Below are 26,019 nucleotides of genomic sequence, written 5' to 3'. Positions count from 1 at the left end.
TATAAATGTGATCTTGAAAATCCACAAATCAAAATGCTTATCTTGTGTTGGTGCCAGCACATAACGCATGACTCTTTGCTAGATGAATGTCTACCCATTGAATGCATTATTAGTCTATTTAGCTTCATGTGCTGTGCTGACCTACTTTACCTTATTCTTAATAATGCACACCAGTGGAACAACATTGACTCATACACCCATTTCTCATATGCTAAGAGACATTAATAATGCATTGTGTTTTTCTCTCTGAAGCAAAAATACAGTTAAATCAAATGGATCCTAATGTGAACATCAACAAATGAAACATATTGGTCCTTGTATGAGCAAAATGTCATTTTATAAGGAAGATATTTTATCCTGTTTCACATGAAAAATGTTTTCTTAGATATGCCATTGCCGTAAAGTTTTACAGTGAGTAAGTGGGGTTTCTATTTTTCTTGGGTTTAGTATATTTATTGGTAATTTCTCTTTCCTAGATATAGGGGAAAAAAAGATTGTTGAGCATGTTTTAAAAAGCACTGATAAATCAAATAATCTCAGAAATGAAACCTTACAAAACTGTTTAAAATAAGCATTGCTGAAGGGAAACTATGTCACAATCAGGAGCATTAAAGATACTGTATGAGATATTAAAACAAAAGATAAAGTAATAATTAAAAACATAATTCAATTTAAAAAAAAATAATAATGATAATCCAAAGAGTTTGATGCTTCCTGAGTCCAATGAGACTGAATTCCTAATAAGGAAAGTGAAAGACATCAATTAATATTATTAACAGTTTATAACTATTGCTGTTGTTAACCAACAACAGGGTGAACAGGGTTCTCTATATTCAAAACTCGAATATGAACGTTTTGGTGAGATTTAAGGTAACATTTAAGGTATTCCCTGCTTTCCTTTCTTTGCACTATTTGTATTACCTAGAAAGAACAATCCGATTCCAGTTTATGGCTGGACATATTACACTGCTAAATTACAAGCAACTGGGTAGTTTCTCCTCTTCTTATCAGGGCAACTTGCAACTAAACAGCAATAGCAGTAGAAGCAATCAATCACTGGGCATAGATAGACAAATTACAACATTTAACTGAATTCTTTCTTTCTTTCTTCCTTTCTTTCTCTCTTTCTCTTTCTTTCTTTCTTTCTTTCTTTCTTTCTTTCTTTCTTTCTTTCTTTCTTTCTTTCTCTCTTTCTCTTTCTTTCTTTCTCTTTCTTTCTTTCTCTTTCTTTCTCTTTCTTTCTTTCTTTCTTTCCTTCTTTCTTTCTTTCCTTCTTTCTTTCTTTCTTTCTTTCTTTCTTTCTTTCTTTCTTTCTTTCTTTCTTTCTTTCTTTCTTTCTTTCTTTCTTTCTTTCTTTCTTTCTTTCCTTCCTTCCTTCCTTCCTTCCTTCCTTCCTTCCTTCCTTCCTTCCTTCCTTCCTTCCTTCCTTCCTTCCTTCCTTCCTTCCTTCCTTCCTTCCTTCCTTCCTTCCTTCCTTCCTTTTTAAGGCACACTGTGCTTGTTTTCAAGAAATGCACTGCAAATATTTTAGCCTTCCCTGCCTGCACTATAAAACTCCAATTTCAGAAGATATATCAGCATCCATAGCCCTGATCTTTCTAATATATTAATGACTTTGAAGCACAATTAACTCAGGTGAAACAGCAGTTATACTAGTTCTAAATAAAATAAGAATAAATTTGGATAGTCTAAGACAATATTTCCTATTTTAAAATACTGACTAGATAATTCATTAAAGGCTATCACTTCTACACTGAAATAATTACCAAGCTTTGTTAAATGTTAATAATTTGGCTCTTTATTAATAAATGAAACCTTCCTCAAATTTTCAGCTTTATGCCATGGATAAAACTTTGCTGTGGAGTTTCAAGAATATTAGTTAATTACTTTTTCAGAGATCAAATCATTTGAATGTTTGTCTTCAAAAATATTGATGCATATCAGGAGTTTTAAACCTTCACACATTTTAAAAGCCACCACCAACAGAAACTAAAAATATTAATAACCTATTAGTTGTACTTCCTGGAAAAATAGGAATATTTACTTAACATGTCATATGAAAACAATGTATAGACTCGTGTGAATATGAAATTTCTCAAACACAGGAAAAAGACAGATAATTTCCTCCAGTACAGTACAGAGAAGAGAGAAATGTTTTGAAAAGATTTAAAGCAGTTGTTTTTAAAGAACAGAAGCAGTAAAAGCCATCATTTCCCAGTATAGCCTTGCAAGGATGTCTAAGGACATAAAATAATAGATTTAGATTATTTTTAGGATCTTCCAGAAAATAAAGTAGAGTCTTTAAGCAGTATCTGCTGATTTGACAAGACTGTGTGTCCAATCAAGATGTTTAATGGCACAAAAACATCTCTGTGCTGGCATAGCATTGCCAAGTGTTGTGACCTGCATAGCTGGAAGGGAAATACCCAGATAGCAGGAAGAAAAGTGAGGCTGTTAAAAAAACCTGCCAGATTTGTAAGGTATCTACAACACCTTGGCAATTTTTTATTATTATTATAATTTTGCATTTTTTTCAAAATACAGAAACAAAATCAATGAAACAACAAGGCTCTCTGACAAAAGTCCCTTCCTTCATGATGTATATCCTGCAGGATTTCTTTACCTGTGTATTTCCTCTCTCTTCTCTATGTTTACTTATCAAAAGACCTTCTTCCTAATGTCATATGAAAAATACAGATACTTTTTTTTGTGTATTTTATTCCAAAATGAAAGTCTTTAGTTTCTGCCGCTTTTCTAAACAGTCATTAAAAGAATTATGTTTAGAATATCTGTGGCAGTTTAAAAAAAAAAAAAAAAAAAAACCTTTCTGATTTAGAGCAGGTACTCAAACAGGATTCTTCCCTACATCCCTGTTTGATATTGTGATCAGAGATTTATATCTTCTTTGCTCTGTCTCATCCTCCCTTATACTCTAACAATTCTTCAGACAAAAATTTGTATCTGAGGGATGTATCTGAGGAGGGGAGGGGAGGGGAGGGGAGGGGAGGGGAGGGGAGGGGAGGGGAGGGGAGGGGAGGGGAGGGGAGGCGAGGGAAGGGAAGGGAAGGGAAGGGAAGGGAAGGGAAGGGAAGGGAAGGGAAGGGAAGGGAAGGGAAGGGAAGGGAAGGGAAGGGAAGGGAAGGGAAGGGAAGGGGAAGCAGGTGCAATGATTTGGCATTTTTTGCACAGTAAATCTTCCAATAGAGTAAACTCCTAAGCAGCTCTCCCTACAGATACAAGTACTAAGAGTGCATGCATGCAGTTTATTTCATTGTACAATTATTGACATTGACACAGAATTCCTTATCTCTAGCTTTCAAAGATCAGGCAGGCATCAATGGGATTTCTCTTCAATGAGACACACTAGTACGTGATGACATTAGGTTGCAGCACTGAGAGTTCATTAAAGGTGCTGTTCAAAAAAAGTTATGTAGACCAGGTTTTGCCAGCTAAGAAAAATGACCCTGGATTTTTTAATTATTGTATGTTTCATTTGGTATTGCTGAATAAATTGTGAGGACTTATTACTGTAAGATTTAATTATATACACTCTTGTTCTCTATTTCTAGCACAAAATATCTCCTGGTCACATTGTATTAAAAGAACCCACAGTGTTCTACACTTTGAGATCAATAAAATCTTCACATTTCTAATCATCATGGTTTGCAGTAACAAACACGGGATTTACTGACACTGAGTTTACAGGATGAAGGAAATAGCATTATAGAAGAAGGATTTTAAGTAAAACAACAGGATCAGGTCCATCCTGTTTCATATGCCTGTAAGTTCCAACATTAGAGTTGGATGTAACTGGATATAGGGACAACTGTGTGGTTATTTCTATACTGTATATCTCAGAAAACCTGCAGTGTCTCTCTGCAGTGACCTGAATTTGAATTTGCGTAATTTTCTAAAATACAATAAAACAAAATTCTACTACTGAAAGAGGCATTCAAACTATAATTGTTGAAATATAAATGCAGCAAGTTCCACCTACAGCTTAGTCACATAAAAATCAAGAAAATTCTTCAATTTATTAACTAAATTAATTTTCCTTCCTTGAAATAAATATGATTATTAAGCCAGAATGATCACTAACAGTTTCCCCCAGCTTGCATTGTAAGCTGAAAATGTCATTTTCATCACACCATTAATTAATGTTCTTGATGCAAAGAGATATCCAATAGATTTACATTTCATGTGTAATATTTCTTTGGCATGCTTTATGTTCCTGAAGCTACAGTGCACATCAATATCTCACTGCATTGATAACCCGAGTGCCATATATAAAACCTGATTCTTGAGTTTTGCACAAAATTCAGTGCACTGATCTTCTGAGAATATATTCTTACTGATGTTCTGAAAGTGACACACAAATCAGAGGAACACTGATATTTCAAATCAGACTTTCTTTTCTCTTTTTTTTTTTCTTTTCTTCTTTTCTTGTCTTTTTCTTTCTTCTTTTTTTTTCTTTTCTTTTTTTTTTTTTCTTTTTTTCTCACTACAATACTAAAAGCATATTTGAACATCTTGGAAGATACTATAAGAGCACATGAACATATTTGTGGAGGAAAGATCTGTAGGACTTGCATTGAGGTGTAACACAGGACAGAAGGATAGATTTCAATGTGTTTTTTGACATTTCTTGTCTCTATAACAGCAATTTTATCTTCATGGGTTTCAAGTTAATGAATTTCACCTATTTTTTTTATTTTCTTCTATCCTAAATTGGAAATCTTTTTCTGCTAAGCAAACATTACAATAAGGTTCACGATTTCTCTAGAGAAAGAATAAAGACATGAATGTGCATCTAGCTGTAAATACACAGTGATGTCGTAACAGTAGAATCTCTATTAAAATTTTTTGAGCTGAGTGCAGTAAAACTGTTGTGTCATCAGACTCAGTTGTACATCTAACCAGCCTGCTCTCCTGGTAAGATATGATCTGATACAATTTGAAAAGAGATAACATCAGCTGGGAGGAAAGTTTGTGTCAATAAGCTTAGAAAGGTGTTTTGTTTGCCTAGCAGCACATGATTTTTCTTGATATTTGATTTGTAAAGTATACAGACCATGTTATAAACTGAATTTTTGTATGAAATTAAAAAAGCTAGTACTTTGCAAGTGGTGAACCTTAGTATAAGGCAATAAAGGTATCTCCTTTTTCATGCGATACTGAGTTACAAAAAACTAAAATGTGATTAACTTTAGCAAATTTCAGGCATGCATGTGCATTTTTTTACAAATGCAACATAACTTTTCTTCTTCAGCTGTCCATACACTTAGGGGAGAAAAAACAGATACTTCTAGGTCCGATTCATCTGATCTAATTGACAGGAATATTTGAGTGTGATAAAAAGTGTTCTGGGTTTCACGGGGCATATCAGCTAGACGTTCCATGACTGTAAAGAAAAACTGGAATGACTTGCACAGACACAGGCATTCATCATCAGCATACGTACTTGGTCAGGTGAATCTCTTCCACTCTGATTGACAAACCAGGAAAACCACAGTGAAATAGTTTCCCCCATGTCCATATCCTGACCACCTTTAAAGGACCTGAAAATGAAGTTTTGTCAACTGTAATTCTGGTGTAACTCTCCTTCCACACTTCCTAGCTTTTATCCTCAGTTATCTCACTTACGACCTTCAGCAGGAGTGCTAAAAACTAATGTGTGCTGACCTGCAAATTTTCTTCATTTAATACCTAACCAGTAAGGGTGCTGTACCACTTAATTTAATGTTTCAAAGTTCATTTCTACAGTAATTGTGCTAAAAGTTGAAGGCAAAAAGAGTGTGAAGAAGGTTTCAGATCGTCTAAGTGTGTTCTATCTGTTTTGGAATCATCCTATGTCACTGATATATATTTAGCCCACGGGGCTGCCTGAAGTAACTCCTCCATCTCCCCAAGTCATGGTGTTCATGAGGTGGTGGGCAAGAATGTCCAAGCTGTGGCTTGAGTCAGATGTGGCTCATATGAGACAACCCTTGCGCGAGGACAACACTTGTTGAGAGACAGTCTGCACATAGGACAGCAGTTTCCAAGAAGGTTGGATATGAAAGTTACAGAGAGATGGTAAGGCAGGATCACTCAACTTACATTCATTGGGCAACAGCATGAAGGGACACAGGGGGACTGTGGTTCTCTGAGCTGCAAAAAAGTGACAGGAGTTCGCTCTACCACTGCCACCTGTGTGCCCTACCTCTCTCCCCTATGGAGATTTTGGAATGCGGCTCACAGAACTGGGGAGGTAGGATGAGAACAACAAAACCCAAAGTACATAGTTAATTGCTTACAATTAATACTGAGAATTGCACAATCACATGTGAAATAGTTATATGACACAATCTCTTACATAACACCTAATCTTAACCCAATTCTGCTCCACTGTGTATGCCTAATGCTAAACTACACTTGTCATTTAGGAGGAAGAATATCCCCATTTAAATAAAATTAAAAATTGGATGTTACAGCTCTTGAATTATTCAGGAATCTGATGGAAAAGCAACATTTTTAGATTTACTGAGGTTTATTTTATTTAAGACATTTTTGCTATAATATCATTTGCTATCTTAACTCTTGGGATACTGATGTAGATTATTAAATTGTGCCTGAAGTAATTTCTAGTGGTTCTAAAAGGAGGCAAAAAATGAGCTTCTTAACAGAAAATGACAGTACATTTCCCTTACCCCTAGTCTTTGGTTTTCTCTTTCAGCAGGATATTCCCTATCGACTTAAAGTCATTTTGTATTTCAATAAGCAGTTCTCCCTATCTCGGCAACCTCAAAGGTAATCTTAACTCCGTCAAACAATGTGCCTCACTTTCGAATGTCTTATAAACCCCAAATTCTGCATCACTGAAACATAGCTTAGTGCTTTTAAACAACTGAACATCACTGCAGTGCAAACTAAGATCTGCCTGGGTCAGTTACTAGTTACTGTCATTACTGAACGTCACCACTAAAGTGGATTACTGCACATATTTCGGAAGTACTTACATGCTTAATATCTGCAGCCATTTCGCTCTCTCTAATGCAAATCATGTTTTCTAATTGAAACCAAGGTCTTCTCTAACTTCTGGTGAGAATTTATTAATAGAGGACAATTATAAGGAGGAAAGGTAGGCTCCTGAAGAAGTTGCCTGTATTTTACACGAAAGAGGTAGACATTGAAAGATATTTGCACCTGGTCAGACTTAGTTGAATTTCTGCTGAAAAGTCAGTTTTTAACTGTCATCTCTAAAGTTTTGCCCCATATCTTCATAGAATCATAGAATGGCCTGGGTTGAAGAGGACCACAATGATCACCTAGTTTCAACCCCCCTGCTATGTGCAGGGTCACCAACCACCAAACCAGGTTGCCCAGAGCCACATCCAGCCTGGCCTTGAATGCCTCCAGGAATGGGGCATCCACAACCTCCTTGGGCAACACATTCCAGTGGAACGCCATCCTCTGTGTGAAAAACTTCCCCCCGGTATCTAACCTAAACCTCCCCTGTCTCAGTTTAAAACCATTCCCCCTTGTCCTATCACTATCCACCCTTGTAAACAGCTGTTCCCCCTCCTGTTTATATGCTCCCTTCAAGTATTGGAAGGCCACAATGGGGTCTCCCCAGAGCCTTCTCTTCTCCAAGCTAGACAATCCCAGTTCCTTCAACCTTTCCTCATAGGAGAGGTGCTCCAGACCTCTGATCATCTTAGTGGCCCTCCTCTGGACCCGCTCCAAGAGCTCCACATCCTTCCTGTACTGGGGGCCCCAGGCCTGGATGCAGTATTCCAGATGGGGCCTCACAAGAGCTGAGTAGAGGGGGACAATCACCTCCCTCTCCCTGTTGGCCACCCCCTTTTTAATGATGCTCAGAGACACGTTGCTATTTGTAATCCAGGAAGCTGTAAAAATCATTTCAGTGCTCCTGTCATAGGACAATGAGCCTGAAGGCTTGGCATAATATGGTCTCTATGCTACTAGTGTTTCCATGTTTATTAGGCGAGATGTTAATTGCTCTGGCAAGTTAAACTTCTCTCTGGCTGCTTCTAGATGTGTTGCAGCCTAGAAGTGATAAGAAGGTTGTTCTTTGAGGTTGGACCATTCTCTTCCCTATAGTTGCAGAAAGATAATACTATGATCAGGTGAAGCTAGAAAATCTACAGAAATAAAACATGAAAGAGGACTCTACCATGGAAAAGAGTCTTCTGAGACTGATCATAATCTACACACTTATGAACTGTGCATTTCTTTGACATGAGAAAAACTCAACTTTTTCTCATGTTGCTGTAGGAATTATTGCTATAGAATGTTGTGACATCCAAAGGAATGAATGAGTTAAAGAATAAATTAAACAAATTAATTGAATAATCCATCAAAACTAACACATATTATGGCCCAGATAGTTTTGGCTGAAGGTGCTGTAAGTCACTGATAATCAAAGGAAGAATTATTACTTTTTCCTCAGTATATTCTATTAGTCACTGTTAAAAACAGGATTTGGGAAAGATTCATTTTGATCTAGCCCTTTATGTTGGTCCCCTGTTCCTATGCTTCAGAACACCACTGTCATGTGAGAAATGGTGGCATCAGTAAAAACAGAGGAGTCCTTTATCTTGGCAAATAAACTAGATCAGGATTTTCTTCAAGGGGATAGCGAGTCTCGGGAAGAATATAAAGCCTTCAATTTTAGTCCCAGACATATAATATTTGTTGTGTTTTTTTAATTAAAGACCAAAAAAAAAAATAAGCAGAAAAGAATAATAATAATAATAATAAAATATAAAGATCTTGGAGTACTGAAAAAGCTTTAGTGTGGAAAGGCAGTTCTGTATCAAGTGCATCAAGTGCATATTGTCCAACTCGTCTCAGCTGGTGCTGTAGTATAGGACTACTAGATCTTCAAAGTCCTTTGTTACCTGCCATTTCTTCATGCTTTAATGACTGCAGTGGTCCCATGTCCTCCCAGGATAAAAGCTGGAGAAATACTGGTTCCTAACACTGTACCAGTGTTCTATCAGTAACAGATTTGTCATTGCTTATGCATGGAAAAGCCCCAAATATTGATTAAATGTACATTCTGTGATTTAATGTGGGTTTACTTTGATTTAGTTGCATTCTGAATGAATTTATGTCCCTCAGTTACAGGAGTAAAACAGGCTGTGGTTAAAAAAAAAAAGTACTAAGACAACAAAATAAAGGCACACACACTCTCTTTTAGATTTTTCTAATGTAAAAGCAAGCTTCACTTAGTTCAGAATGATACTCAGGTTGTACCTGTCATAATGAAAGAATGAATTATTTTCCATTTCAGGATAGAGGGTAACAAAAACCGGCTATAATCAGTGCTGTAAGTTCAACTTGTTGGTATATTAAGAAGGACTTCCATTTGAATTGTTTATATTTCAGTCATCTTTATTACCTTATTAATCAGCCAGAATCCAAATTATTACTCTGTCTTTTTAATCACTGTTGTTCTTTTCTTACCTACTGAGGGGCCCGTGCAGGGAGGTGAAAGATGATAATTACAGTAAGGTTTTTCAGTCACAGTTTTCCCTGAATTTATCCAAATCATCTTCCCAAGAAGTGGAAACCAGAATTGCCAATACTTAAAGAAATAGTAACCCCATTTCACTGGGTGAAGACATTTGATGCCACTCTGAAGTTTATACCCTTTAGCAATAGAGTGGTCGTACACCACTGACTTTACAGGGAAGAGGAATATGATGTAATTTAGGATTAAGCCATTTATTTTCCTTTGTAAAGGTAATCGAAAAAAATTCCTTTTCAGTATGCAGAAAATCTCATCTTGTGCTGAGATGCTTCATCTGCCACTGGTGATTTATTTCCCATTCTTCCAATGTCTCACTTTGATTATTAATGATAATGCTTTGATAGATGACTGGTGCCTACTGAATAACCTATTGCCAAACAGGGAGCAGCGCTTGTTCAAACAGATACATGCTAGAGGAAACCAGTGCAGCAGATGAGTCCATGTCTTCTTGGGCATGTACATGAATGCAGCTCATGCTGCTTTACATCTCTATAGATATATCTTTGATGGCACCCTTTGAATGGGCTAGAAAATCCTGATAACAAGCAGGAAAGGCAACCACAGAAGAGTTCATCTTCAAAGTCAACTTGTGTGGTGAAGACCAAGGAAAGCCAGATGCAGGAAACAATCGATGGCCTTTCACACATGGGCTTTCTCTTTGTGAAACACTCAGGCATTTTCACCCATGTTAATGTTCCCACTACAAGACACGGGTGGGACCAGACACTGAAATTTTATCTCATATTAACCAAGGTGAGGTCAACCCTCAGTTGCAGGGAAGGGTGGAGAAAAAGCCTAAAAGTGCTGACCTCATTTAACTACTTTGCAGAAGAAGAAAAAAAAAAAACAGCACATCTACTTTCCAATCAGATTTTAAACGAAGATCATTATCACACATTAATTATATCATTATTAAAAATTAAAATACACTTTAAATGCTCCTATCCTAAAACTAATCAGTACCTAACTATTGACTCTGTTTATCTCTGCTGTTCATTACTTTTATTTTTTATTACAGAAGAACCTGAGAAGCTAAACTGGGTCGTACTTAGACACTGTACAACAGATACAGAATAAACAATGTACCTGTCCCAAACAGCTTGCAATCTAAAAGGCAAGATGCAACAGGTGGGTGAAGCAAACAAGCAGGTGGGAGTGGGGGCACTGTAATAATAGGATGTGTTAACACTTGTACAGTTCATAGGTGAATCATCAAAACAGCTGAACTGGAACTGTCCTTAAGTTCTGTCACATAAGACAAATCTTGGATTTCTTATACAGTCTTGTGATGAGTTTTACTCAGGCAAAAAGTCTTGTACTGTTCAAAAGTGGAATGATCTAAATGAGATCTAAGCTTCTTCAAGGAACCAAAAACGGGATACTTGCAATGGTTAGGCAACTTTGAACAGTTTCAGTAAATATCTGTGCACTGATCCAAAGTGGGAACCAAAGCAATGGTGAAAATCCAAATCACAGAAAGACTTAGACTTGAGGGAATATGTGTGTCCCTGTTTTCTTAGGTAACAGACATACCACGATTTCATTAATTACTGATGCTGATTACCCAGATGTAGAAGAAACCAAGTTTGAGTGACCAGGAAACTCAGGACACCAAGAGAAGTATCCTAAAGAATGACTGAAGGACTGAGGGGATGGCAGGGGGAATGGGAAGGAAGCTCGTGCATTGGAAAATCTCTGGTTAGGATGAAGAGGGGGGTTCTGCTGGAAGGAGTTTATTTTTATACAGGAACTGTTGGTGCTGAAATATGACTCCACAGAGATGTATTTAACCATATCCAGAAAAGGCCTGGGGCTATTATTCCATGTTTTCTCAGCACACAGAATGCATTCCAGTGCTCTTTTTCTCCTTGCACTCAATACAAGAACACAGTGACATTTGCCATGTCAGGACCATCCCGATGCCTGTACTTTTTGTAGTAGCCAAATAAGATACAATACCTTAAAGTCAAAGATGGCCTGGCTTTCTCCTCAGGCTAGAATATTACAGCTCGATACAGTTTGGTAATCTCATAATGGTGTAGAATATCGCCCAAAATCTATGAACCAAAAATTAAGAGTCCAAAATAAATTTCACTTTGATGCAGTTAAGGAGTTAATTCTCCATCCATGCTATTCTCAGGGTAAAATCAATTAACTGTGAGTGATTTGCTTTTTCACACTTTGAGATTAGGAATATCCTGGTCTCATAAATAAACACTATGGGTCAATTACTTCAGTTGCACTATCCATGAAGCAAATATTGATACTTTTTTCCTGTATTTATGTTGCGCAACTCTGTTTTGGCAATCAATGCCTAACAAATAAACCTATAAGAAATGCTCATATTAAACTGTATCACAGTCCAGATAGATATTTACAGTAAAGAACATGGAAAAATTCAGACTGGAATGAATATGAGAGACCCCTGAGACAACAGTATTACAACTCAGGACAGCCCTCTACAGCACAGTAATCGTGATCCCCACCTGAGAGTTGCACTGTGGTCATGGTCCTGTAATCTCTGAATGTTAAACCATGGCTTAGAGAGAAAGCAATGTAGATCCCAGATACTCTGAAGGCATTTTTCTTTGAACTTTTCTTTGCAGAGAAGCATGTCAAACTGCTGAGACTCAGGAATGCCTCATACTGATCTTATTGTTTAGACAAAACTCTTTTAATTATGCTGTGGCAGATGATGTCTCTGTGGAAATCAAATGCCCCATCTCCAGGTTTTACATCTTTCATAATGACTTGTCCAGAGCCAGAAGCTACAGGTTTGTGGGTATGCATGTAATGAATGCCAGACAAATTAGAATTAAAAATAAGTACCCTGAATCTCTCAGTGAACCACAGAAACTCACAGATACTTTTTAATAAACAAGTCTTTTGTAGTTATGTGTTGCCATAGAAGGAAACTACACATGTCATCAGAATTCATAAATGCAGTGTTCAGAAATGGGTTGTAAGATTTTAGATAATTTTTGCATCTCAGAGGAAAAAAAAATTCTTTGAAACTAACCCACAACTTAGTCTTACCCTGATATTCATATTTTATCGACGATCTCTCTTGACGTACATGTTTTTGCTTGGGATTTTGACAAAGATAGCTATCACTTCTGCAGCAGGCTTTGTAGACCTTAGTGGGTTTAATCTCAGTTTGACATCTTGTGCATTGAGCTCATCTTTCTCTTCTGGGGTCTGCAAATCACGTGTTTCAGAAGAAAGCTCAACAGCATGGCTATTTTAGGGCCAAATTAAGTTAAATTAGTGGCTGATGGTGAACCTGAGGTACAGTTTGTCTCGACTTTTAGAGGAACACTGAATATTACAGTGTTGTTAAACTCTATCCCATTATAGAATGAAAGTTTTGTTGTACCAGAAGATTTTACTGTTGCACAAATATTTTGTAACAACAAGAAAATGTTAGTAAAGCGTGAAATGCATGAAGGAGTTAATAAGTGCACTAGTCCATCCTCAGAACTACCAAAAAAATTATTTGTATATTACGGACAGGAGAAACATAAGGAGAAATTGTTGTACCTGTTGTACATACTAGTAAAAAGAAGCAGGGAAAGCCCAAATTCTGTCACAGTGAAGTAAGGAAAAGGTGCAGAGATGATTCAGACGGTTATTAGTAATTAAACTGAAAAAGATGAATGTCAGAATAATCTTTCATGAAAATTTCACACCGGTCCCTGGGAAAATCTGAAGGACTGTATGTTCCTACATGAAAAATGCTCAAGTAAAATTGATGTAATTTCCCTGGAACGTCTCAGACAAGCTTTTCAGAGTGGAAGCTGGAACTGCATCATTGAGTTGGACTGTGGTCACAATCCTGTACTCTCTGGATGTTAAACCATAACTTATAGAGGATGTAGTGTCCCCCCAGCCTCCAAATCACTCTCAGGCACATTTTTCTTGTAGTTTTCTTTGCAAAGAGATACATCAGGATGCTGTGATTCTGTAATGCCTCAGAAAGGCTCAAATCTTGTGCTTTTTCCTTCCCATATACATCTATTACTGCTATGATTGGAAAAATCTGCAGCCCAAAATCTATTCCAGCTTATGCACCACTGAAGACAGGAGCAGTGGAAGGTGCAGAGTCTGGAATGGGCATCTCTGAGAGTCAAGGTGTACCTCTACAATCAGGCTGAATATAAGCCTCACTGGCACCACTTGGTGCTCAGTATATTAAAGAGGTTATTTAGAATTGCTATAAACATACCGGTGGAAAATGTTGACATTTGTTTGATATAGTGGAAAGTCTAATTAAAAACTAACAAATGTGAACCAAACTAAAAGTATGCCTGTCTTTGAAAGTTAAATATTCTGGCTGAAAGCTGAAGAAAATGCATATACATATATACGTACATATATGTATATATGAAAAACAATGACATGTTTTAGGGCCTGGGTTCAAGTTCATTCACTGCAATGTAAAGCTGATAAGAAAGACTTTTAAAAAGGTATGTGTGGTTTTATTATTTCAACATATTTATGTGAAATGTATACTAATAAAAGACATACCTTTGTAGTATCTATTTGGATTTAAAGTGGCAGAGAATATTTGTGTGCAGCTTGATATTTTCATTCAGAAATTACCTCCACATATCCTGCTACATCAGGATTAAAACTCCAGGCATAAGCTTTGTTAAATGTGGGGGACAGCACAAATGACTGTTGATTCATATTCTTTTAGGCCTGTAAAGTTATAACTATGTAATATGAACATGGGCTCTTTAGAGCAGTTCAGAGCCAAACTGGAACCCTTTCAGCCTGTATCGAAGGATTTAATGGCATAGTTTTTATTTTCTGCTTAGTGCAATGTACCATTAATTGAAGTTAATTGCCAAAAGGAGACTGACTTTCAAAAACTACATAGCTCTCAACTGTTCTGGTACAGAATGGATGCACCGAGTATAGGATCACATTTCCCCTGTGCTCTACGTTACATTTGTCTTGTCACACAATTGTGTGATTGTGTTCAACTAAATAGTCATGCCATGCTATTACGGCATTTCAAATTGGGGACTCAAGTAACACTGCAGGGAAAGGCAGAGAGAGAGGAAGAGCCAGGTTTATACTGGGAGGAGAACTTGACTGCTTCAGCTAAACAAAACCCTGAAAGGCATCCTTGGTCTGATGCATTTAATGGAACAGCTCATTTGTTTTGCTGAGGAAGGAAGCCTTGCGGAGTGGGAGAAGCAGACTGCAGCAGAGTACACTGAAGGGAAAAATTAGCTTGTTAGCAATGAGACTTAGCAGTCACAAAGTGTTCTGTGAGACCTGGCAGTGATTTCCTGCTCCCAGGGTGGCACACGAACGTGAGCCACTCCCTGGTGTCCTCTACTTTTCTTTGTGCAAGAGCAGGAGAAATCACCATGAGCCCCACCTTGTTCTCCTGCTTAGACATTCAGGAGACCAAGTCTGAAGAGCAGTGTGCACACAGTTGACCTGCTGACCTAAACCCTACTGTTGTGCATAAAGGAACTGTCTTAATTATCATAATTTGTATGATATTGCTATTTATTAGTCCTATTGCAGTAGGAACCTCAGATGGCAACCCTTCTCATGGCAGAAGGTTGGAACTACTTTATTTTTAAGGTCTCTTCCAACCTAGGCCATGCTGTGACTGAATGGCATGATTCACATCATGCCAACCACTGAACAAGGACAGAAGCCCTTGCCCCAGTCTGGAGGCTATTTGTATCTCAGGGTGTAGCTTGGCCCCAAATCTAGAACTTAATTAGCATTGATGTTGATGAGGTGTGAGGGAGAATGGAATCTGATCTATCCTTCCACAGCTGCATTGGCTTTGCAATGTGAAAAACCAAGATGAGCCAAAAGTGATTAAGAAATTATTTTTGAAACTGGAGTCAGCACATGTAACCACAGTTAGACAACAGGGATCAGCAGATCTGCAATGTAAGGAGGTTTGAGTCTTACATAGCTGCTTTAAAAGGAAAGTTCCCCTGTGAAAGTCCCTCCTGATTTTATCAATAAATTTATCACCAGTATCAACTGAGAGGCCAAAGAGTGTGACCAACCATGCAGGAAGATCTACTCTCTTGTCTCTTTTTTTCTTAGAAGTCATTTATTTGGGTTTTGAAAAAGTATTTTGGTTTTCAGATGCATTCTTTGGATTAATATGGGACCGTCACTTGATTAAAGGTAGAATAAACACACTGGTTTCCAGAAAAAAAGTGCCACATATCATGATTTCACTAAAAAATATGGGTGATTGCCATTATAAAGCTCACTGTGTGAGCTTCATAGGTGGTCTCTGTGCTTGTGCATGTACAGGTGGTTAAATTCTGGCTAGGATCAAAATGGAACTTCCAGTTGATGTTTTCAAACGCTGCCTGAGTGGAGTGCTTTTTATAAGTCCAAACTTCTTGAACATATAGAGAAACAGTGTTTGTGAGTATGTTTATGTCTATATATATATATATAATTAGCTTTCAAGGGACTCGTATATAGATGCTGCACAGTCTGTAATTCATTAGTGAATAACTTCCCAAAGTTTCCAGCCCACTGATGACAGAAATAATGCTTTACCTGGTCAGGGCTATTGGGAGTGGAAAGAAAGTTCTTTCATGTGTTTTTGAAAGGAAGAAAAATTCAAGTAATACTGGATGGAATATAAGACTTCCTTGTGGTGACTTTGTTTTTCCCTTCACTGGATTCATGATCTCACTTTCATTATAGATATACCTGAACTAATGTCCTAGCGTTCCCCTGAACCTATTACTGATCAAGTATGGAGTGTCTATTCATGCAACCAGAGGACTGAGGCATGTTAGTAGTCACATATTCCTCACAAACACAGGACACTCATTCACTCCAGAAGGGTTTCAACTTCAATGAGCAAGCTGTTGGACTCAGTGGAGCAGAGCTTGAAATGTTTTTTCAGGTCCTAAAGCTACAACACTCAATCCTTTTTACTCACACAGGACATGCCATCGTCTTCATCAGGCTTGAGCCCGCAGATGTGTCCCCTCTCACATGAGCAGAGGACAAAAGACAACACTGAGAGTTCTGTGGAGCTGCACACAGCACAGTATTCTTAAAATCAATAGAAAAGAAGATTTCTGCATGATGGAGTATGTGCTTGCATGCATACGAAATTGTATGTGTCTATTTACATATAAAACTGTCAGCTCCAATATGTTGTATTCTAGATACATCCAGCAATATTCTGAAAATATGTGGGAAAAAGTTGTAGTGTAAAAACCATTCTAACCACTTACTCCCTTGATACTGAAGAGCTGCATCTGAAAAGAGAATAGCTCACCTTTATAACAAGATATTTAGTACAGCCTCATCAATCATTGGTGATTGGAAGAAGTTGAACTAATTCTGGTATATGTTTTAACAAATAACAAAAGCAAATCTCCATTCCCTTTGGTGCCCCTCAACCAAAACAAATGGTGCCAACCAGTAGCTTTTAGTAATGTTTATAGTTGGTTATCCTTTGGGCTCTTTGGGTGATTAATCGGACACATAGAGATAGGTAAACACAGTGCTATTAGCTTGTCTTCACTGTATTCTGATATAGACCAAGCTTTGCATAAGCCAAAGGACATGAAAATCTTACAAGTTTAGTGTTTTGGAATTTAAGTAATTGAGTAAAGCAATAGCTTTAATGCATTTTGCCACTTGCTGTACACTTTTGTGGAAAATATTTTGATAGGTTGGAAAAATCCTTGCAGAAAAACAGAAGAGGTAATACTGAGGAAGAAAAAAAGAACAGGAGGGGAAGGGGTTCTTTTATAGGACAATAATCATCACAAGGTTTTATTCTTTTAGTTGGGGGGAGAGGGGGAGAGGGGGTGGAAAGAAGTAAAATGATTCAGTAAAATGTTGCAGTTTTAGTCATAAAATCTTTGTCTGCTGACTAAAACATTCGTGAGTTATTAAAACTACAGGTTGTGAAAATAGTTACTCTCTTGTATGTCTTTCTAGATTATTCATTTACTGTTTCTGAAGAAACTGCAATTTGTTTACAGATTCATTTACAGAATGTTTTCACATTTGTGATCTACCAGTTTCCTTCTGTAAAAAAAGCAGTAATGGAAAAGTAAATGTGAAAAGAACCAGCTAAAATCAATAAAGCAGAATCAGAAAGGATGCCTGTAAAAGTACGGAAAACTTAAAAAGAGAAAATCAACACGTATCAGTTTAGCTGGAAATGCATATATGTATTTCTTTAATTACAGTTCTTTATGAAACAAAGCGGAGACATCTGGACACTTGTACTGATATTCTAGCTTTGCTGAGGTTTTCTTTCAAGCCAGTGTTGTCTCACTTCATGAGTTCTAATATGGAGTGAATATCTTTCTCTTGGTGGTAATGTGATCAGCCACTGGCAGAGCCCTGATGCAGCACTGTGAGGAACTGGGCTGCATTCCTAACTGATCTCTTATGAACTTGCCTCTCTAAACGTTGCTGTCTCCAATTTTCTTGGTACGTTTTGTATGCATTTTTTTATTAAACTAAACTTTTTGCACTATCTTTGCTAAAGCAGAATTCTGCTTTAGTGAACATTTATCTGGGGCTGGAGCCTCTGGATACTACTGGATACTGGATACTACTACTAATGCAAACATTATGGTATTTAAACAGAGAGAGCAAAAAAGTCATTCGTTCTCCACTGTATAACTCATATCCCTTAAAGATGATTCTCTGTGTCTCATATAAGAATATGATGAAGTTTTCTTTTAACATCTGCAGTATGTTGACATGTCTAATTATCACACTGGTGAACTGAAAAGATTTAAACCAAAAAAGAAAAACATCAGGATGATATTGGAGGAGGGGAGAAAACTGTAACAAAGCAAGTACGATGCTACAAATTTTAAGTAATTAAATTATCCAACAAAAATTACTGGTAATCTTACTTGCCTAGGTCAAAGCCTGTAGTAAATTATGCTCATATTTTAGTATTTTGCTATTATGCCAATAATACCAATATACTTGGTAGCAGGAATGTAAGGAAAAAACAGCTACAAAAACGTTTTCTGAATTTGACTGAATTTAATGAAGTGTAGGGAAACTGTAGAAATGGAAACACTGACTCAACAACTAACAAAATCAACAAGAGAGACAAAAATAAATAAATATCTAGATGTAGGGTTTCCGTTTGCTGCATTCTCAGAAAAGACGGAACATCCGCGCTAACGCAAAATTTCTTTGAATTTTGATGTAAGATCTGTTGTAGAGCTGTTCCATAGTCTGCTGGGGTAAGTGGGAACTTTTCCATAGTCTTCTGTGGTTGTTGGACAAAATCTTAAGTGGTCAGGTGCAAATCTAGGAGAAAGTATTGCTAGGGCAAAGTGTGTGGCATCCAAGAGAAGAACTGACAAAATGGAAAGGTTACCTGCTGAAATAGAGTCTAGCAAGCCAAAAAGGACATATCATATTATGAAAAATGTAATAAAAAATGATTCCTCAGCAGTCTTTCAAGCAGCTCTAAGGAATACTAATTTTGTACAGAATTTCCAATGAAATGTATTTTTTAAGAAGAAAGTAAAAAACATCTGGCATGTTTCTGATATTAAAATCTTATCTGAGGAAAGATTGGCTCTAAATTAGGGCCTGTTCTTAACTTAATGTGAATATATGACTCCCGCTGGTGATAAAAAGAAATTTCATAGACATGCTGGAAGGAAATCAATGGCTATTCCAAATTTAAGTATGAAATGATCCCTCTGAATCCATGCAACAGGAATGAATACATGAAGAAAAACATGGAGAAGCTCAAAAGCATCTCAGTAGACTCTATTTTTATTTTTTTAGTGTCTTTCAGGATTATTTTCAATTGCTATTATCAATTACCTGATTCTTTCAGTGCCTGAAATGTGATCTTTTTCTTAAGAAAAGGTATACTGGGAGAAATAGTTAAAGAGTATTGCAATATCTCTTTGCGTGGGGCTCCTCAGTTTTTCTTCATGTACCATTTGCTAAAAATATATTTAAAGTATCATTTAATTTATTATCTCTATTAGAGACCACAAATACAAATTTACCATTCAAAATGTTCTATTAGACTAACATTTAGAAGCAATTTTGTATTAAAAACCTGCATAAGAAAACAGTGATTTTATTACGTGGAGACAAAGTGAGCTCCACAAGAAGCTATTTGTTTAATACACAGTTGAATATTTTATCTAGTGCAAATATTCCTAAATGCACTGAGAACCTGAATTTCATGTCATATGTAACAATGTAAAACAGTGATAAGCTTTCTAAAATAAACAGATCTACACTGAGGTGACAATGAAGTTGGATTCATCCACTACAAATGTACAGTCTGTTTTCTCATAATTTGAATATCATACTTATAAATATATTATAGCTATTCATCTTTTTTTTCTATTTCAAGTTCAGGTTATTCTCAAGTTTCAAAATACTGCTTAGAAGAGAAAAATAAGGGGTTTAGGTGGTCCCAGGCCCCTTGAAGAGAGTGCCTAAGAACTGTGAAGGAATTTAATTGAAATTGTGCCTGAACCCAAAACATCACCCCATCTTAACCTTGACTCCTAACATGAAACAATTCCCAAACACTTCTTCACATCGTTTTTCTAAGAAAACAATACAAATCTCATCTGATTTGTAATTATTTTTCTATTCTGTTAGTTAACACGAGGATAAAATGCAAAGAAAGTGGACGAGGGAAAGATGAGTGTTATCAGAATGTATTCTACTATTGAAAAATTGATTTAAAGCAGTATACAACACTATCTTCCTTGACTTTTTCCATGGTTTCTTTTTCATACTTTTTTTTTTTTTTTTTTTTCCCCTGTCAGGTTTCAGATATAGCCAAAATTCATACCTGCCATAGAATTCTGTTTCCCTCTCTGTTTAGTGTCTCCACTGGGAATTCAAAAGGATGGCAAAAATAATTTCAAAGGGAAGCAACATGGAGACTCGCTGATTGAGAACAAGGAAAGATGATCACTCATTAAACACAGGTAGGAAATGAAACAGGAAGGTGATCAGATCCAGACTTCCTCCATGCACAGAGGTTACCAAAACAAACACACACAAAAATGAGGAAATCATTGACATTTGGTCAATCAGGACAGAGCTGACTGGAATCGTTCTGGTCAGAGTCTGAACTATTTTGACACAGATAAGGCAGGAAAGTTGTCAAGAGCCAAATGCCAGAAAAAACATGGGAAATATGTTAGTCTACTAGCAGACACCCCACCCTCGCCATGGCTGCTCTTATCTTCCTGGTAAAGCTACACTTGAGCAGTTCAGAGCTTTTCTGATTGCTCTTACTGAAGCTCTGAACTTCCCCTCATGCCTGGACTGTCCCTTTCCATCTCCCCAGTCTTACACCTTCTTGCAAAAAAAAAAAAAAAAACCTTTACAGACATCATGTCTGCTTTCCACCATGGTTATGAAGAGGAAATCTTCTCCTCTACTCCATGAACACAGATGCACTTATACTTCTAATAATCACTAATGGCAAAAGTGAGACAAAAGAGCAGGGTGAGGTTTTGACCTAAAGACATTAACATCCATGAGGACTACTATCATCAGTTCATCTGAATTCCAGCCTGGTTCTGACTATGGAATTTCAATGGTGGTAGGTTTACTGAGACTCCTGAATTGTCCTGAATTTGGAGAGCATTTTTCACAATGATGTTTAGTCTTGATTTTAAAGTGTAAATATCTAAGACTCTGGTTCTCATGATAAGCTGCAAAAATGATTACTGACACTTAAAAAAAAAAGACTTTACATTCAATCTCACAGGGACTGCTGGATATATAATAGAGGTCAGAACCTCATCTAAGGTAATTTCTCTTTTTTTTTTTTTTCTCTCATAAAAAAATATTAAAAAATCAAAAATTTAGTTTCACAGAAATTACATTATTAGTAATGTATTTATAACTGTACATTAATATTACCTCTAATTCTAATATTTCTGATCCAGTTAACATGAAGAAATTACAAATTAGCAGAGGTCTCAAAAGAAAAATTAAGCAGAAATGTTAAACAAAGTTAATTTTGCAATATTGATAAATCTCGAGTTGGAACACTATTGAAACTGGTTCAGATATTAAAATATGTGCACCCTAGCTAGTTAGTATAACTGATAGAGAACACATTTTATTTACTCTGCAACTTTTAACATAGTCAATAGTCCACAATTTCCTTTTTATGGATCTAAGGTCCTAATCCTTAAATGTGGAATGCCACCAGTGAAGGAATTCAAGTGAAATGCATTAAGTGCTATTCCAATTATGTGCTGTGTATGAACATATTCATAATAAAGGGAGCATACAAGCTTGTGAAAGACAGATACACAGATACATAGAGAAAAAGTGGATTCTCATTTGCAGAATTCCTCAGATAGGTGCATTTTTGTAGTTCTCCTCTATCTACTCAGATATCTGTTTTCAGGGTGGAAAAGAAAGCTTATGAAATTGCTTCTTTTGAGAGTTTAACTCTCAAAATACATCCACTGAGTTGAAATTTGAAAGGGTTCATGTGTTGCTGTGGACACAGTGAAGGCCTACAAGTCCTCATGTCCCTATGAAATCAGTCTTGAAAGGTCCCATCTATAAATCTTCCAACACAGTTTGCTCATGTGTAGATCAAGCAGAGATCAAGAAGAGTTTCATGATTCAGCCACTAGCTTTAGCTTTCAATCCTGCAATAAGAGATGTGGACATTCCTGCAGAGGCTTTTCTCTCATATCACTTGGATCTGCCAATACATTCTTCCTCTCACTGGCAGTTCTGGACATTGTTTTTTTATTCCCCTAGTCAGAACTCTAGGAACAAGATGTTGCAGGACATGGATGCCATCATATCTGTCACACTTCTCAACCCCAAATCACAGAATCTCATCATCAGTCAAACAGGAAACAGCCTTAGGGGATCTTCTGCTTCCAAAGTTTCTCTAAGCCTTATCCATTTTCTGAAAATCTCAAATAATGGAGATCCCACAGCCTCTCCAGTCTAACTGATCTAGTGCTTAACTGCTTCTATGATAAAGATTTCAGTCCTTACATTGAAATTACCCCTTTCAACATGACTATTATGTCTTGTCTTTTTTTTTCTGCACTGCTGACAAGGGTCTGGCTCCATCTTTCCAAAATCCTCCTTTAGGCAGTGGAAAATGTCTACCTATCCTTCCCTTCTAAAGAAGTCCGGTTTACTTATCCTTTTCCTCTCCTCTTCCTCAACTGCTGTGCAAGAACCTGCATGTCAAGGTGCATGACAGAAGTGCATAGCTATCAAAACACATCGTATTACAGAGGCTTGTCTGACCATGTGCTAAGCAGCCATGTAGTGCACCTGGTCCTGTGGTACAGAAGAAAATGATATTCATCATGATGCACCTGGGGAGCATCCTTTCTAATGATGATTTTCCCAGTGCATCATCCCACTGTGTTGTTACACCCAGTCTTGTAGCCAGGTGTCAAACAGAGCTCATTACCAGGCTACACATCAGGCTGAAAACTGTCTCATGAAGAGGGAAGATTACTTATACGCAAATGTCAAGTAGGTACACTGAGCCTATGAGACTGGACAGGTTTCCTTTAGAAGCCTTTGTACTGAATAGGTCACTCTGAAAGTAATTCCTCCTATTTATTTCCAAGGAAATGAAAACAGATACAAAGAACGCAGTAACACTATTTGATAGAGAAAATTCTCACCTATAAAACACTATTTTTCAACATACTCATTGCCATTAGCTATGAATTTTCACCAGCAATGAACAAAAGCCCTCATACCGTGGTTATAAAAACCTGTATAAGCAGAGGTGACCCACTGTCATTGTCACCACTGTTGAAATGCACAACCCACCACCTCACTGTACTCACATCCGCTGTTTCATCTCCATAAACATTCAGGAAAGCATCAATGAATGTCACTTTTTTCCACATGGAGGGATTCAATGACACACCTTTTCTTCATAGGCACTTCCATGTCAGATGCCATTATGTCAGACTACATTTCTGCTGCCATCAGGCACACAGCAGCAAAATGTAATGGGATATTGGTGGGAAGGTTCAACATCTACTGGCATACCACTGACATCTGCCTCAGATGTTGTGGGCCAACATCATAACAAAGGAGCTTTTGGAACAGCCCTTGTACTTTGTATATATCAGATTAATTCATGTTCTAGTCCTATTCTACATCAGAATCTGGTGTATTACCTTGGCCCACTCTGGCACAGTCATCAACCTTTCATGATTTTCTGTTTCAAATGAATGAACAAAATGTAGTTAGGGTGAAGTTGTTCAGAAATATTCAAAGAAATAAATATAGCCCTAGTACTCCAAGTTCCTGGTAGTATAAATAGTTAGCTAATCCTTTTTCCTCATTCCTCATGATCAGGTCATGTGTAAATACAGTACACAAACACACAAAATCACTGTCCTCTAAATGCAACTCTTGTAAATATAGTGAAACTATGTGATGCTAAAGAGGTGTGCAGGTATAGACATGCAAACGTTAGGCAGCTAAGTCTGGGTTGATCACTTTGAGGTTCCTCTAATCTCAACAGAAGGAGAAACAAGTAAGAAGAAAGTGATTCAGCTCTTTGAAAAATAGGCATCTGAGATGGGACAGATAATTTCCCTTCTGTGAGTGCCTCTTCCTTTCCACTCTGAGAACCTGAAATGATTAAAACAAGTACAGAGACTGACTTTTTGATACTGAAAGTATTTGTGAGATTCTCCTCATATGAAAACATTATCTGTATCATGAGGAAATTCAAGAATTCTTGAGTCAGAAGAATTGATTTCTGTGCATCATCAGAGACACAGCTTTGACTCTGACTGATCAAATTGATCAAAGGACTTACAGAAACTTTGCTTCTTGTTGCATGTCTTTAAGCCATATTTACTTTCCAAGAAAACTTCCATACATTTTAAAAGAAGCCCATCTGTTATTTGGCTTTAGCAAGAAATAAATCTCTCCAGAAACATAATAAAATAATATAGGAAGTGTTTGAAGCAAAATTGGAAAACAATTCTTGCATACCAAAACCCAAGTTTTCAGCAGCTTGCTGAGAAGCCTGCTCCTTTCTTCTTGCTGCTAGAAATAGAAAGATACTTTAAAAAATCGAAATTGCCCAGCAAAGGTCGTTCTGGCAAGATGCTGAGATCAGCTCTGAAATGTCCAAAAACTCAGAAAATCATAGAATATTCCAAACTAGATGTGACCATTAGGATCATCAATTCCAGCTCCTGGCTCCACACAGGACCAGGAAAAAAACTAAACCTTTTGTCTCAGAGTGTTGTCCAAATGTTCCTTGAGCTCCAGCATCTTAGGGCTGCAACCACTGCCCTGGCGAGCCTGTTCCATGCCCACCACCTTCTGGTGCAGAACCTTTCCCTGACACCCATCTGTCCCTCCCTGATGCACTTCCATGCCTTTCACTCAGTCAAGTCACTGTAATCAGAGAGACAAGATCTGCCCCAGCCCCACCTCTTCCCTCATGAGGAAGCTGTAGGGCACTACAAGGCTCCCACTGATCAGTTATATGGGTAACCTTGTCATAAAAGGAGATTAAGTTCATTAAACAGGACTTTACCTTTGAATGCACTTTGTTTCAGATGTTCTTCAATAACCCCCAGAATAATCTTCTCCATAATTTTGCCATGAACTGAAATGAGACGGACAGGCCTGTAATTACCAGGGTCCTCTTTCTCATGCTTCTTGAAAACAGGATCAGTATTTGCCAGCTTCCAGTTTATTAGGACCTCTCCACATTTCCAAAACCACTGAAAAATAATCAGGAAGGGTCTTGCAGTGGCATAAGTCAGCTCTTTTAGTATCCTGGAGTGACTCCCATTGGGCCTCATAGACTTCTCTTGACACTTGAAGGCCTGAATCCCTGAGCCTTTTGAGGTTCCTTTCCTTTCCTTTCCTTTCCTTTCCTTTCCTTTCCTTTCCTTTCCTTTCCTTTCCTTTCCTTTCCTTTCCTTTCCTTTCCTTTCCTTTCCTTTCCTTTCCTTTCCTTTCCTTCCCTTCCCTTCCCTTCCCTTCCCTTCCCTTCCCTTCCCTTCCCTTCCCTTCCCTTCCCTTCCCTTCCCTTCCCTTCCCTTCCCTTCCCTTCCCTTCCCTTCCCTTCCCTTCCCTTCCCTTCCCTTCCCTTCCCTTCCCTTCCCTTCCCTTCCCTTCCCTTCCCTTCCCTTCCCTTCCCTTCCCTTCCCTTCCCTTCCCTTCCCTTCCCTTCCCTTCCCTTCCCTTCCCTTCCCTTCCCTTCCCTTCCCTTCCCTTCCCTTCCCTTCCCTTCCCTTCCCTTCCCTTCCCTTCCCTTCCCTTCCCTTCCCTTCCCTTCCCTTCCCTTCCCTTCCCTTCCCTTCCCTTCCCTTCCCTTCCCTTCCCTTCCCTTCCCTTCCCTTCCCTTCCCTTCCCTTCCCTTCCCTTCCCTTCCCTTCCCTTCCCTTCCCTTCCCTTCCCTTCCCTTCCCTTCCCTTCCCTTCCCTCCCCTCCCCTCCCCTCCC

At 37.7% G+C, this 26,019-nt stretch overlaps 1 long non-coding RNA gene across 1 annotated transcript in view; it reads right to left on the bottom strand.

Annotated features, from left to right (window-relative positions):
* Nucleotides 1-26,019, bottom strand: part of LOC107054627 — a 52,290-nt gene that overhangs the window by 6,769 nt on the left and 19,502 nt on the right. Inside the window, exon 2 of the long non-coding RNA XR_005842281.2 lies at nt 5,462-5,558. This is a non-coding gene — a long non-coding RNA (uncharacterized LOC107054627). The remainder of the gene's footprint in view (nt 1-5,461; nt 5,559-26,019) is intronic.

The sequence above is a fragment of the Gallus gallus genome, chromosome 1, assembly GCF_016699485.2.
Source record: "Gallus gallus isolate bGalGal1 chromosome 1, bGalGal1.mat.broiler.GRCg7b, whole genome shotgun sequence".
NCBI classification, from domain to species: domain Eukaryota; kingdom Metazoa; phylum Chordata; class Aves; order Galliformes; family Phasianidae; genus Gallus; species Gallus gallus.
The sequence above is the reverse complement of the archived record's forward strand: the minus strand, read 5'-3'. Positions and strand labels throughout refer to the sequence as shown.